General features: G+C 36.4%; 1 protein-coding gene across 3 annotated transcripts in view; it reads right to left on the bottom strand.

Annotated features, from left to right (window-relative positions):
• The window catches only part of DPH6 (diphthamine biosynthesis 6), a 317,109-nt gene that overhangs the window by 119,876 nt on the left and 181,073 nt on the right, over positions 1-16,160 (bottom strand). For 2 of the 3 annotated variants that reach the window (XR_004625731.1, XR_004625730.1), the window contains exon 9: positions 3,097-3,215. The gene's annotated coding sequence lies outside the window, so the exon portion shown is untranslated. Of the gene's footprint in view, positions 1-1,381; positions 1,575-3,096; positions 3,216-16,160 lie in introns of those variants that run through there. The other variant, XR_004625732.1, reaches the window with a different exon arrangement.

Genomic DNA, 16,160 nt, shown 5'->3' with positions numbered 1-16,160 from the left:
GCAGGCTCATAGCGGAGGAGCCTGATGTGGGGCTTGATCCCATAACGCCGGGATCACGCCCTGAGCTGAAGGCAGACGCTTAATTGCTGTGCCACCCAGGCACCCCCCGAATTCACATTTTTAGATATTACATTATGGAAAAAATACTGGTTTTTATTTTAACATACTTTTTTTTTTTTTGCAAAAGATTTAATTAATTTATTTATTTAAGAGAGAGAGAATCCCAAACAGACTCGCACTGAGCGAGGAGCCCATGTGGGGCTCAATCTCACTATCCCGAGATCATGACCTAAACCAAAAATCAAGAGTTGGATGCCTAATGGACTGAGCCACCCAGGCGCCCCTATTTTAGCATACTTCTAATGAATAATCTCAATGATTTTAATGCCTCATCCCTTAGCAAACAATAGCCAGAATAAGGAAAGAAACCATTACCACATTTCTTTTAAAACAAGTCAAGCTTTATTTTGACCTCTGAAATTGCTTGTAACGCCCTCTACACTAGATCTGAGATTTGAACACTTCGCAGTTAGATCCACCTTAGATGGTAGGTTGTAAATACTAGAAAATTAAGATAAATACCATTCTCTTAGATTGTTAATTGTTTACATACATTGTTATTCCTACTCTCTCCAAAGCTCTAGATAATAATGAGACAAATCTTCACGGAAACAAAAAACCAAAAGGACTTAATGTGATAAAGAAGCAAGAAACCAGAACCACATCTGATGGGATTGAACATTACTAATAAGACAGAAAAGGGAAATAATATTCTTGGGATGAACTTGATGCTGGGATGATATTTGACTTTATGGAACTCAGTTGCTAAGGAACTTGAGGGACAATACCTCTCCTTCAGGGTGTCCCAGTTAGAACTGAGAATTACAGGCAAAGGATGCCAAGAAGGTAACTGAGCACCATAATCATCAATACAGCAGATAAGAGAAATGGAATTTAAAATACATTACATGCTGAATAAAAGAAAATAGCTACAAAATGAGGTAATGACTTATAAAGAGTTCTGTTTGAGGATCTTAAGCTGTTTTCTAGACTAGTATTATTTCATTCTTACACACTGGAAAATTAAGTCAAAATAACAATCAATCAACTTCTTGTGCCAGAAAACAGCCATTCTTTTCTGGTTGGACCCATTTCTTTGGGGGGGGGCACTAAACTCTCTTATTTAACATTCATTGGTGATAGTCTTTCTTAAAGTATTAAGAAAATGAATTAAAACTATTCTAAAGTTTTATAGTTTGACATGAAACTTAATGCTTAAAAGTGAACCAAAGATAAAAGGTTAAAGGGGAAATCCCTAAGCAAGGATTAAATATTTAGCCATACATTTAAAAAAATCCCATTTATAAAAACTTCTTGTTGCAAGAATTATGAAATATTTGACTACTGGAAAGATTTTTGAGTCTCATGCTTCATATTTTTCAAAGACTGCGTATTATTTTTCCAAGTTCAAGTATAATTCTGCCCAAGAGTAGAGATTTGGCCCAGATGAGCTCTTGCCATTCCTTTCTGTTTGGTGATCCTTTGTTAAATATGAAATTCAACAGCATTTACACCTAGGAGACAGAGGATATCAGTATAAGGCAAAGGATCTGAAGCTCCCATGTCCTTCTCCAACTTCTCCTAGACTAGAAGTAACAAAGAGAATTTGAAACTTTCCTCATTCATATCTGTGTTTCCAATAGTGCCTGACAGCTGGAGATCTTGAATTTAAATTCATGTTATAAAAAATGTGTCTACTTTAAGGTTTTGGAGTTCCCAACCCAAAGTTATTCCCTGAGGAAGATGAACATGTGGAAAAGTTTCCTGATCCATTTGCTGGCATCACCTGGCTGGTTTGTTTGCCTACCGATAACACTTGGGATGGAGCTGCTTCTATTCCTCATGGTCTAGAGATACTGATATTCTTGCACTACCATGCTGAGAATACTAGGTGTCCTAATAACATGAGCTCCCCCGACAAACAGTAGTAGATAAGAGATGGGCTGAAAGGTCCACTATTATCCATAGCTTCCCAGAAGATGAAGCCTATCTGTTACTGTGGCAATCTCCTTTATCTCAAAAATTTGAATAACAATAGGAAGTTATACCTTCTTATCATATTAAAAAGATATTATAATAGTTTGTGTAATTTTTGGCAAGTGTGTGAAAAAGTTGGAACTCTCATGCACATCTTAGTAGGCATATAAATTGGTTCAACATTTTAAACAGTAATTTAACAAATGTTCATAGTCCGTATTTGGAATATGGAAGATAAAACAATACAGCTTTGGAAATTTACATGGCCTTCATGATCTTGAGATAGGGAACAATTTTTCTTAAATGAGACATAAAAAGCATTAACCTTAAAAGACCCCCCCAAAAAAGTAATAAATTGTTCATCAAAGATCATCGAGTGAAAAGGGAAGCTACAGTATAGAAGATGATGATATTGCAACACACGTATCTAATAAAGGGCTTACATCTAAAATAGTAAAACAAACAGACAAAAACAACTCTTACTGATCAATTAAAAAGTATGACAGATAATCCTGTAAAAGAATGTACAAGAGACTAAACACTTGACAAAAGAGGATTTCCAAATGGCTTAAAACCAAGTTATAAGTGAACTACCAATTAAGAATTCAAGGCAATTCCACCATAAACTCACTAAGATGGAAATATTAAAAAGACTGACAATATAAAGTGTTGGTGAGGCTAAGAAACTGCTGGTAGGAATGCAAATTATTTAAAGCACTTCAGAAAGCCCAGCAATTCTATTCAATGCAAATGTATACACATTTGAACAAAAGTTCTGTATAAGAATGTTCATAGCACAATTATTTGTAAAGCCATAAAATGCCTAAATGTCCATCCTTGAATGGATAAAGTATAGTATACCCATACAATGGAATACTCTTCCAAAAAAAGGTTAAAAGAAAACAAAAACCCAAGCTATCTTTACGACGGCATGGATGAATTTCATAACCATAATGATGAGAGAAACGAAATGAAAGAATTCAGGTGCAACAGAATACACAAGAATAAGCAAAATATTTTCATTTACGTAGAGTTCAAAAACAAAAAAATCCCAAGTACCTGTGGTATTGATTGTGAGAATGGTGGTTACTGTCAGGAGAGGGGAAGAACAGTGACGAGGAAAGTCATGAAGCTGAGAGGAGGATTTCTGTATTCTTGGGAATGTCTTATTTCCTGATCTGCATAACAATGACAAAGGTATGAGCACTTTGTGAAAATTCACTCATCTTCATATTTGATTCTTGCTCTTTTCTGTGTGTTAATACTTTAACAAAAAGGTAAGGAAAAAAAAGCAATCGTAGGGATTTCCCTAAAGTGATCCTTCCAAAATCATTTCATTTATGCACGGATGACCCTGGACAGACATATTTCTTCCTGCTTCTCACTTTGCATGGCCACCATCTTCTAATAAGTTTTGGTCATGTCATCTGTACTTGTAAACATTTTCTCTCACCGTCCTTTCTATATTACCTCATTTCTTTTTTTCCTTGGAGTAGCAAACTATAACCCTGATAGCATCCAAGAGTAGTTTTGGGTAGGAATTTTAGTCTGAACGATCATGCCTTTTTTAACTAAGGACAGTTTTCTTCTATTTTATAACATGATCTCTCCTCCACCACCTATTTCTGTTTTATTTGAAAGTGGGGGCCCCCAATTTTTCTTCCATATCTCTCAATTTTTCTCCCATATATTCCAGTTTGTTATATTATATTCTGGGCCATATCCTTGACTGGTAGGAAATTATTAGATTATAAACTTGTTCTTGTGTTTTGAACTAAATTTTATGTTTCTGAACATCATGGTAATCTCAGGTTACATATACCTGATTATAGGAATCCAAGTAGCCTTCTGAATGAACTTATCAATGTTTTTGGAAAAAAAATTGGATTTTTTGAATTTTTAAATTTGAATTGAATTTTTAAATTTTTCACTCAAATATGTTATTTAAACACATGAAAGAATAAAGGAAAAAATAATAAACATATTGCTCATGGATGAGTTTGAGAAAGATCTTTAACTCTCTTTTCTCAAATGTTATATAGTGCAGATATAAAGTAATTAAATTGGATTTTTAAAAAGTTAAGGTCCAATTCTGATTATGGCATTTAAAAAGCATTCTATTTAAGGATTAATGCTATTAAGATATAATGTGGTTTAGACATGTATTTTTCCACTGAATGTCTTTGAATCATCTTCCTTATAGAGAATTTTGGTGCTATGTCTGGCTTTGAACATTTTTTTGGTTTTGTTTCAATGAACATATTTGTGGGACAACAGCCAAGAAAAGGTGCCATTTGGGGAAAGAAGGGGAAAACATTTTGTTTCTTTTTTTCCTTGGGATATTTTTGTTTACAGAGTGAACACAGGTTGCCATCAAACTTTAAAATCCGGAGGTGACTTTGTCAGCATCACTTCATTCCTAAAGTCAGTAACTTTCCAAAACAGTGCAGTTGCCAGCTGACCTCTTTAGTTACTGCCACATTTAGACACTTTAACAAAAGCCTATTGTTTACCTTAAGTGCTATCATTTCATTTTTATGTATTGCTTGCTCAAGGTGAATTTATTTATAAGTAGGATTAACGTTCTGAAGTTATTCCATTATTAAATTGCGTTAACAACACTGAGAAATTATTTTCAGCCACTAATTAAAAACTAAATGAAGCACCAGAATCCACCCAGTATTTGCTTTGCTTTAGCACTGAGAAAACAGTCACTAGGATTCCACTGGAAATAATTTATTTGACAACATATGACAAATTTATACACTTAAATTTCTCACTTAAAATTTCATTGCTAAGTAGCTTGAGAAAAGTACCCGCATTTTTTTACATAATCCTTCAATAACAAGCTTATAGGGTAGGTTATATCACTAACATATAGAGACTCAATCTAGCATAGACGTTCAAAGCAGAAGCATAAGAGCTAGTGTACTTATGTCTATCCCATCAACTGATTACTTGTGTGAACTTGGCCTAATTAACTTTTAGATACCTCGGTTTCATCATCTGTAAAATGGGGATGACAACAGTACCTAACTCATAGGGTTATTGTGAGGATAAATGAGTTAACACAGTGTCTGGCACATAGTAAATATTAAATAAAATTTAGCTAAATTCCTCACTCTTTTTAGGGAGGAGTCAATAGAGAGTGCCTGGACATATAAATGTACTGTATAAAGTTATGTCTTCTTCCAAAAGACCTAAAAATAGAAACTGCTAACTGTAGAAGGGGAATGGGAAGTAAAGATAGACACCTACTTTTCCTTATACCCATTAAAAATAGGATGAGAACACCATAAAAATAAGTGCATATGTTAGTTAAATATAAAACAACTCCTTCCTCTCGCTGTGCCTTCTCACTTTGTTATTTCTGTTATTCCCAATGTTTTTTAGCATTCCCTTTATGATTTCAAACATTTCCTATGCCCTGTCTCCTGAAGACTGAGCATGTACACATAGTCCCACAAAGCTGAGGAACCTGCAAACCTCAAGAAGAGAAATAAAGATTACCACGTACAAGTTCCTGTACTTCTCCATCTCTGCAATTTTGCACTGGGTTGTGTAAAAATTCCTGGGCTTAAACTTCTAGCTCCTTAAACTGATGTTTAGATCAGTTCTTTCTACCATTCATCCCAGTACCAAGGTTTGGAATTTTTTAAGTTTGTAACTGATTCACTGTTATAACAGCAGCCCTTTTTGTTAAGTCAGCTCTATCTTCTCTAATTTATCAGATGCTAATGGTAATAATTAGTTTTCTTCTGCTTCTCATAATAACTCATCTTCCCAAACAGGTAAATTACTTCTGGGTGTTGAAAATGATGCCTGTCTTCTGTGCTTATATTGGTTTTCTGCAAATTTTTGGTGGTTCTTGGTTATCCGTTCATGTTTATGGATAAGCATCTATATTCCTGATTATTACTAGCTGCAGTATAAGTCCTCATTCCAAGTGATAATCTTTTCTCTTCTGGTTCTGAGTATACTGATTATATGGGCTCTGGCCATGCATCCAGGCCTGTTCATGTAGGCCACTTATCTGGATGCAAGTCCTCCTGGTCTTGGGGGGCCACCCCTAACCTATATCTCAGGCATGAAATCCCCCTCTGAGAATCTCTCCATGAGAGTTAGATTCACATACCTGTGACTTTGGTCTAGCTTTAGATGGCAGATTTGGCTGCTTTGAGAGGAAGCTACTGATGGAATTGTTTTACCACCTGTAATTATACTACTGGCCAGTCAGCCAGAGCTTCTCCTTCCCGGTTTACCACTGACTCTAATATTTGGTTTATAAATGTCATGCTATATGCTTTATAGATTGATGAAACCCCCAGATTAATTACACATTTTAAGAAATGTTAATATTAGATATATACCATATTCATAAATCAGAGGTCTCAGTATTGCAGAAATCTCAATTTTCTCCTACCTAGTTTATATATTTAATGTAGTCCTGATCTAAATTCCAGCATTATTTTTGGTTGAAAATGACACAATGATTCTAACATTTTCGTGGACATGATAAGGGCTAAGAATTGCCAAGATAATTTTGAAGAACAAAACTGGAGAATTTATTTTACTGGCTATCAAGACATACTTAAAAACTGCTTATAATTCAGATAGAGTGTTACTAGGGCAAAGACAGACAAATCAACCAACAAAACACAGCAAACAATTTGGGACACAGTTATATAAATAGTTAATTTATGAAAAAAGGTAATGTTGTAGATCACTGGAGAAATAATTCTCCTTTCAGTCAATGGTGATGGTTCAATTGTATATGCTTATAGAAAATACAAAATCTGAACCCTACCTCACTCCATACAGAGAAATCAATATTAGGGGAACTGTAGATCTAAATGTAAGAGGTAAATGATAAAGCTTCTAGAAGATAACATAACATTTCTTCATAGCCTTGGGCTTGAAAATGTGCTCTTGAATAGGACATTGAAAGCATTAACCATAAAGGAGAAAGTGATAAACTGCCCTACACTAAATGAACAAATTCGGCTCAAAAAAAAGATACCATTAAGAGAGCATAAAGGTAAGCTATGGAATGGGAGAAGATACATGCAACAGACATATTTGACAAAGGTTTCATATCTAGAATACATAAAGAACTCTTATAAATCAATAAAAAGGATAGCTAGCCAAATACAAAAACAGACAAGACACTTAAACGTGCATTTTATAAAAGAGATGACCAAGATAGCCAGTAAATATAAAAAAAAGGTATTCAATCTCATTAGTAATAAGAGAAATGCAAATTAAACCCCCACTGAGATAACACAACATACCTATCAGAATAGACAAAATAGAGAAACCCAACAATACGAAGTGTTGGCAAGGATGTGAAGTGAAGACAATACATTCCTGGTGGAAGTGGACACTGGCACTTGTACTTTGCACGTGGTCAGCATTAAGACTGGACATGTGTAAACCTGCGGTACCTTAATTTTTTATTGTGTACCCTTCTCTAACATTGGATTTTTTTCATATGTATGCTTTAAAGTTTGATAACATTAAGTTTTAGGCATTTAACTCAGATATTTAATAGCTTAAACATTTCATCCATATTATTGAGAACAGGAACTATAAAAACCTATTCCCATTTGCCAACTACAAGATAGAATCACCTATCAAATCTAACTGGTCTTTGGAAATAATGTATATGGAAATACTAAATTACATACATAATTTCTTACTTTTAATTACTTTTAAAACGAGCACAGTGACCTTATAAGTGAAGATATATCTGTGTTTTATGTAGTACTCAATTTATTGAGTACCTTTGGTGTGTTTACCACTCCCTCCCCACCCTACTCCACGGCTGAGGAACAGAGTATAAGCAAAGTGGAAGAAGTAAAATATATCCCATGTTAGATAAGGATGAGTGTTAATGAGACATTTGTAACAAGGAAGCAGTAGACAAAGTGTTGGAGTGGGTATGTGGCATTCACAAATAGGGCGGTCAAGGCAGACCTCTCCGAGATGGTGACATGCTCCCAGGGGCACAAAGTAAGCCATGGGGATATCTGGGAGAAGAATATTCCGGGCAGGCTAAATTGCAAGTGCAAAGGCCTATAAAACTGTCTGAAATTTCCGCAAAGGAAGCTGTCTTAATCACTCACATTTTGTCTTTTGGAACTTATATTGGTTACCCATTTGCTTTGTACTGAAATTTAAGATGTTGCCAGTTTTTGAAGCATTATACATTTTAGTTCTTGCTGAACAGTTATAATCTAGCTACTTTGTAAAAGCTTTCTAAAATTGACTTTTCAAAATCAAATATAATCTTAGTACCCAAAAAGTCCTGACTAAAATCTCCAGGGAAGTTTCTTTAAGCAATGTTGTGAGTCTCTTAACTGGAAGTCTGGTGACATGCACTTCAGTCCCATCCTGGCTGGTAACCAAAAGCTGGGGGAGGCTTTTTGGTCTCTAACTTCTCAGTTCTCAGTCCCTCATCTATGGAATGGGATGGATGAGTTGATTCAGGGGTCTTAAAAACACATTCTGCTCAATGAGCAGAGTGTTCTGAATAACCTTAGATTGAACTCTGCAGTTTAACTCTCTACTTTACCCCAGCACACATCAAAACTTGCCACCTTATACCTGGCCCGTTTCATTCCTTAGTTATCTGCCTGACTCCTGACCAAATAACTTTTATGGATCCTCCCAGTTATAAGGGCATGATACTATGACTGTACCTTGTTTATTAAACCCTCCTAAACTTAAGAGCCTGCTCTGGTTAGTTCATTTATCTTCACATAACAAGAACCATCCACTCACTGGGATAAAGTTAGGGAAAGATTGTAAAAAATGATAATGAGCTTCTTATTTCCTGATTATGAAAAGGTAGAGGCTGTCATATCTGGGCAGAAACATACCCAGGACAGTTTTCAAGCAGCTGCCTTTTATGTAGCTAAGGCAGGTAGGTGGCTGGAAGAATCTTCATGGAATCAAAGTATAATTCTTTGAACGCTCTACAAAGCTTATTTTCCTGGGGGGGAAAAACCCTTCATCTTAATCCTTTAATACAAATTGAATACACGTTGCCAGTAGACTGTAAGCTCTTTGAAGGCAGGACCTATTCCCTAGTAGTCTTTGCATCTCAATGGCATAACATAGTAGTACCACAGAAAATACACACTCAGCACATGCTTGTAGGCTGACTCATGTTCATTATTTTCTGCCTCCCTTTTCTGCCACTATTTTCTGGCCCCCTGTGGCATCACACTGTCTCTTGCTTCTAGATCTCACAAGGCTATGTACTGCCTTTGACAGGCAGCATTTTTCTCCTTTCTCCTGTCTTTACCTGGTAACTCCCAAGACACTGGAATTCCCCACCCCCCCAGTCTCTCTCTGTCTCTCTGCCTCTCGTCTCTATTTGTATAATTATGGGCACTATCCTCACTAGACTGTAAATCCTGTGAGCGCAGACAATAAGTCTGTTTCATTCTCTGTTGTACAGCCAACATCTAGCACAGGACGTGGCACAAGACAGGTGTAGAGGCCACTTTTAGGCAAACGGGCTTGAGGGATGGAACGTGGAAAGGGCCACAGCAAGCACCTGGCTGAATACAGACAGGCTCATCAGGTGACCTACCAGGAAATACCCATAGGCCCTAACTGACAAATGGGCTACTTACAACTAGTCATGGTTAACAAAAAAGGGAGAATTCTATGTCTCCGAGTACCTCCTGATGTCCCCCCTTTAAAAACAGCCTCCCCCCACTGCCTCCTTGTAGACGGCCTCTCCTCCTGCCTGCTCCCTTGTGGAGTATTCAATAAACTTCTATGTCCTTTGTTCTGCTTCAGGTGAATTCTTTCACCTCCCAGACCACCAGCTTCCACCCGATCAGTGCCCCACATCTGGGGCCCCCATCCGATTGGACAGACCACAATATAGGTACTAAAAAATATTTGCTAAGTGAATGTTATGAAAAGAAGGAGTTCTAGGATGTAGCTGGCCAAAAGAAGAAAAGATGATGAAAGAAATAGGTGATGGGAGGAAAAGAAAAATACTATTTTATCAAGGAAGGTAAATCAAAGTTAAGTCCTGAAAAATTATTTAAAAATAGTGCTACAAAATGATGGGTAAAAAATTAAGCTGAAGACTCCTCATAGATCATAATCCTTAATATTAAGGTTTATTCCAAATAGGTTGGAACATAATGCCATTAGTGTGAGCAAAATTACTTCCTTAGGGGTCAGTAAAAGATATTAGAAAAGTATAAACTAATGGCTACTGAGGAGCACTTCAGCAGGAAAAACTACAGTATCAGAGGATTACAGTGTATACTAGCAAGTATTCACATCCAGAACGTATTGACTGCTCAGATTATAACACACAAATCCTATGTGGTGATATTTGTTATCCTATAAAATATAGGGAAACAGAGTTGTGAAGGATGGGAGGAGTGTCAGCTTTCAAGAAAGTAATAAACATTAAGAAACAACTCAGTCTTAATTTTAATATTACTTAAGCCCGGTCGTGAAATTCTAAATTCTTAAATTTGGATTTCTAAATTCCTCTGCAAAATTTATCTTCTTTAGGGGTTATTAGATCAATTAACTTTGGAAAGGGAAGGTTAAAAGGACTTCTGTAGGCTCCATTCTCACAGCATGAAAGAGAACAGGCAGAAGTCTGAGTGAACTGCTGGTAGGGTTCAAGGAAAGGTTTACACTAGCAGATGATCAGCTCTGTTCTTGCTAAAATTTGGCAAAGAAATACACTGTGGTTTCTTCAGATGACAGCATCATAATTCATTTAGCTCTCCCCTACCTTTTCACAAAAAGGCCAAAACCCCACAGGAAATGTGAGCACTGACATTTTCTACCCAGGATCAAAAACTGACTATTTTGCCAGAAATTGAAAACAATATAGCTAAAACAGTAAATACACAGTAATGTGTTGAAAGAAATAGGCTGCTGGACTGGCCAGTGACACAATCCATCATTTCTATTTTAACTTCTGATGGATAGAAAGGTAAAAAAAGAAAAAAAAAAAGAAAAAAATATGTTTGGATTGGCAGACTTCCATGCAAATATAATGAAAACCAAATAAATGTTAAAGAATCCCTTTGCGTTAATTTACAGATTATGCTTCACAGGTTTACACTAAACACTGTAACTTTAATGGCAAGTTTGATTATACATTTCTAGCTGATTTCCAGGCAGTTAAAAGCTAGCTTAAGGGCCATCTAGAAGGCATGATTTCTTTTCTTTCCACCAAATGCTAAAGCTTCTTTATCATTCTGAATTCAGCCATGAACTCAGCTGCACAAGCCAAATGTAAAGATTTTATGGGCCAATCTATCATGTGAATTCGTGAACAAGAATACAAGCCTACTCATGCAGACACTGAGGGTGATTTCCATTTTTATGAATGAAAAAGAATCCTGCATAAACATTCTTTATTTAAAGTTTTAAATGAAGAAAGATGCAAAACAAAATGAGAGCATTTTGTTTTATATGTCAATATCTTGTAAGAGGGGCAAAGTAAGGGATCTGGCTCACATGATTCCCAAGACAGCAGTATCTCCTTTGCATTAAGTACATAAATGAGATTTATGGCCACTGACCTAATCTTCGATGCCAAAATGTACAGCAGGAACAGCTTTCTGAAAAACTTAATTTAAAATTATGGTGTTAACAAAAGCACTTTAGGAAGCAGACAACACTGCTGGCGTGCATGCACACACGCAGCTAGGAGACCTGACTCTACAAAGGAGCTATGGTTATTTGCATAAAGCTTAACAATACATTTCAGAGATAATTCAAATCCACAGGTTTTACTTTTTCTCCCTCCCACCCTGATGTTTATGAATTTCCAAATAAATGCATATCACCAGACGGCTGATTTTCATCACTAAAGGTCATTTAATATACCAGACATTCATAGGTTCAGGTTTTGAGGAGGCTTAGAATGAAGAAAAAAAATAAACCTGTTTATTCCTTTTCTGAATTTTAAAGCAGTTTCCTTACTCACTAAGTACTTAACTAGATTAGCACCTTGGAGAAAAGAAAAGGCTGGAGCAGCTGCACTTGTAACACTTTATTCAGTGAATGAGAGAAAGGGGGCTGTGATCCTGCTAATCCACAGGTAACCACTTGGAGATTTTCCTGAACACACTGGGTTTTGACCTGAAAAAGAAAGGCAGGGAAAAAAAAAAAAGGAAAGCAAGCAAGCCAGCAAGAAAATAGTAAATGAAACCTATACTGACAGATGTCAAGTCAACACTTCCTTAATACAGTCCCCTAAAACAGAATTCCTGGAAAAAATAACAACCTGTAGAATAAAATGTCACGTTGAAGAAATACATCCCTTCCCTTATCATTGGATTGTAACAAGTGAACTATGCATAGTTAGAGGGGGTAAACATACAGTAAAAAATGTTTCTCAGATGACTTCAAAAAGTTTTCCTTTTCAATACAGATTTGAAGCATTGAAGTGTACATTTCAGGTTTACTTAAATATATCATTTCCCTGAAACAGATAAATCATGCCACCATGTAACACGTACACAGGGCTAAAAAGATTTTCAAACAGTATCCCTGAAATTTTGAAATGAAAACGCAGAGTTCAAAAGAACATTGGATTATGTAAATTATCTGAACACTTAGTTCTAAATTCCTGTCTTAATTTAGGTTGTTCCAGAAAAGAGTCTAAAATATGAACTTGGCTGTAGGTAATTTTTGGGGGAGATGAATCCCAGGAAGCAGAGTGGGGAGGTATGGGGAGTGAGACAGGGAAAGAAAAGCCAATAACAATATTGAGCTCATTAATGATCCGGGCAACCAAGGATCAATTCTACTGAGAATTCTCTGAGGAACTCTGTAGAATGTGCCTCAAAATTGCTCAACTGAAGGATGTCAGGCTGGTGCCTTTACTCACAATATCCTGTTTCCCGTTAGTTGGGGGCTGCTGCAGGTGGCAGTACTGCCTCACCCTTCCAGGCTTCCCTGGCGTAAGGGCTGAGTAAGGTCCCTTGGCTTCAGAGAAAGCCCCAGGGAAGAATGGAGAAATGCACAGCTCAAGCTTCTGGTAGAACATTGTTGGTGTGCCTAGAATTGTTCAGTACTGCTGTAGTTGGGATCAGAGGTGAGGTGACAGCATATGACAAGGGCATCAAACACCTGTACCTCAGATGCTAGGTCACCTACAAAAGCTTTAACTACACTGAGTCAGCTCACGGATGCAGATTAGTAAGACTTTTCATAAATTCAAAGTTTTGCTTTCATTATTATTCCTAAATTTTAAAAAGCTGAAAATAATCTAATTTATAAAAATAATTTGTGTTCATGGAACCATCCAATTTCCTTTCTTTTTTTTTTTATATAATTTTTATTTTGTTATATTAGTCACCATACAGTACATCCCCAGTTTTTGGTGCAATGTTCCGTGATTCATTATTTGCGTATAACACCCAGTGCACCATGCAATACGTGCCCTCCTTAATACCCATCACCGGCCTATCCCATTCCCCCACCTCCCTCCCCTCTGACGCCCTCAGTTAGTTTCCCAGAGTCCATAGTCTCTCATGGTTCATTCCCCCTTCTGTTTACCCCCCCTTCATTCTTCCCTTCCTTCTCCTACCGATTTTCCTATTTCTTATGTTCCATAAATGAGAAACCATATGATAATTGTCTTTCTCTGCTTGACTTATTTCACTTAGCTTAATGTCCTACAGTCCCGTCCATGTTGTAATTAATTGCATGTTGTTCTTAGATGCATTATTAACAGGTAAAGTTCTTATGTATCCAATATTATTTAATTTAAAATCTCCATTAAGCAATGTAGAAGGATTTTGACTTTAAGATTCAGGACTCACCAGTCAGTAAAAGTGTGTCCACCTTTTTCTATGAACAGTCATGCTAACTTGTACTAACACATGCACACAAACTAAAAAGAGATGATGTACTTCCATGCCTGTAACACAAAAGTGCATGAGGTCTTTTTAGTTATACTGCTACCTTTTTTTCTATTACATACTACTTCATGTTCTAATAACTATTTTATCCATGGTGACAATGACTAGGTAGGGCTCTAGACTACTGCAAAAGATGGCTTTTAAATCACTCAACCTTGGACAAATTTATAGAGTTGGTGATTATTTCACTATATATGTGATTGAAAACTTCATGATGGCTGTACACCTTAAACTTATACTGTGATGTACATAAAATCTTTCTCAATAAAAAGTTTTTATTATATGTTTGAGTTGGATCAACAATCCATGAACTTACACATGTATATAAAAGGATCAACAGAGACTGTCAAACATGTAGCTGCAAAGTATCATATTAGTGTTTGCTCAATAAGGATAGAATTCTTGATGTAATGTGGTACCCAAAATACTGCTAACATTCATTGTGAAAATATTATCACTTAAATAACATAACAATTTAAACATTTTCTATGATTACAGTAGCAATTTTCTAATTAATAGATATTAAATACTAATGTTATTTAATATTAGTATTAATTATAATATTTGAGACTGATCTGTTTTGGTGAGGTGTTGCATTAATTATCACTTCTTGTTGAGACTTTTAAAAAAAATTTTGTCTACAACTATTTCACTGCTTCCAAGAGCTTCCTTTTTTTTTTTTTTTTTTTAAAGATTTTATTTATTTATTTGACAGAGAGAGAGAGACAGCCAGCAGCGTGAGAGGGAACACAAGCAGGGGGAGTGGGAGAGGAAGAAGCAGGCTCCCAGCGGAGGAGCCTGATGTGGGGCTCGGTCCCCAAATGCCGGGATCACACCCTGAGCTGAAGGCAGATGCTTAACAACTGAGCCACCCAGGTGCCCCAAGAGCTTCAATTCCTAATCCCACTTTTAATATATTGGAAAGGCCAAATATAACAATAAAAGCATTACACTGAAAAAAGTATTCTTGTTTTCTCACAGGAACTCTATATTTGCAACAAATTGGGAAGTTCCCCCCTAATTTAAATAATGTAGATTGTGTCCTTAGATTATAAACAATGGATTCTAAAAAGGTTATTGCCTAATTTTAGTACAAATGAGAGAAATTTAGAAGCAAAAATCCTAACAAATCATTCTCTGTGTTTCTTCCTTGTTCTTTTTTCAGATGCATAAATTTTACCCAATTATAATCATACCCTAGGCACAACTGTGCCTTTCACTTAAAGGTATGTAATATGCAATTATCAATGTTGTATAATAAATATTTTCAGTGGATATATTCCATTGAGTTGGTGTGCTGTAATTTAACTATTGCCATTAAAAAGAAAAGGGCAAGGATGTCCATATTTAAAATGCTTAGAAGAGTATGTGGTATATATACTAAAGTTAAGTTCTGCATTAGTGTTGGCTTTCATTATTGTCATTATTGTTATCACTGCAATTGTTTTTAAAGTACTGAAAAAATGAAACTTAAAAAGAATAAATGAGATACAAAAATGTTCAACCTGGGTGCCTGGGTGGCTCAGTCGTTAAGCGTCTGCCTTTGGCTCAGGGCGTGATCCCGGGGTCCTGGGATCGAGCCCCACATCAGGCTCCCTACTCCCCGCTCTGCTGGGAGAGCCTGCTCCTTCCTCTCCCACTCCTCCCGCTTGTGTTCCCTCTCTTGCTGGCTGTCTCTGTCAAAGAAATAAATAAAATCTTAAAAAAAAAGTTCAGCTGAACTGATATATATATAGTTGACCCTTGAACAATGAGGAGGTTGCAGATGGGTCAGCATCCCCTGTGCGGTTGAAAATCTGCATATAACTTTTTTATCTTTGTCCAAAATTTTTTTTAATTCCAATTAGTTAATATACAGTATAGTAGTAATTTCCAGTATAGAATTTAGTGATTCATCACTTCACACAACACCCAGTGCTTATCATAGTAAGTGCCTTCCTTAATTTTTTTTTTTTTTGAGTTAAGTAAGCTCCCCAAAGTGGGCCTTGAACTCATGACCCTGAGATCAAGGGTCATATGCTCTACCAACTGAGCCAGGCAGGAACCCCAAGTGCCCTCCTTAATCCCCATTTCACCCATCCCCATACCCACCTCCCCTCTGGTAACCCTCAGTTTTTTCTCTATAGTTAAGAGTTTATTCCTTGGTTTGCCTCTCCCCCCACCCCCCGTTCATTTGTTTTGTTTCTTAAATTCCAC

The sequence above is a fragment of the Ailuropoda melanoleuca genome, chromosome 5 (genome assembly GCF_002007445.2).
Source record: "Ailuropoda melanoleuca isolate Jingjing chromosome 5, ASM200744v2, whole genome shotgun sequence".
Classification (NCBI taxonomy): Eukaryota; Metazoa; Chordata; class Mammalia; order Carnivora; family Ursidae; genus Ailuropoda; species Ailuropoda melanoleuca.
This window is presented reverse-complemented; position numbering and strand designations above follow the sequence as displayed.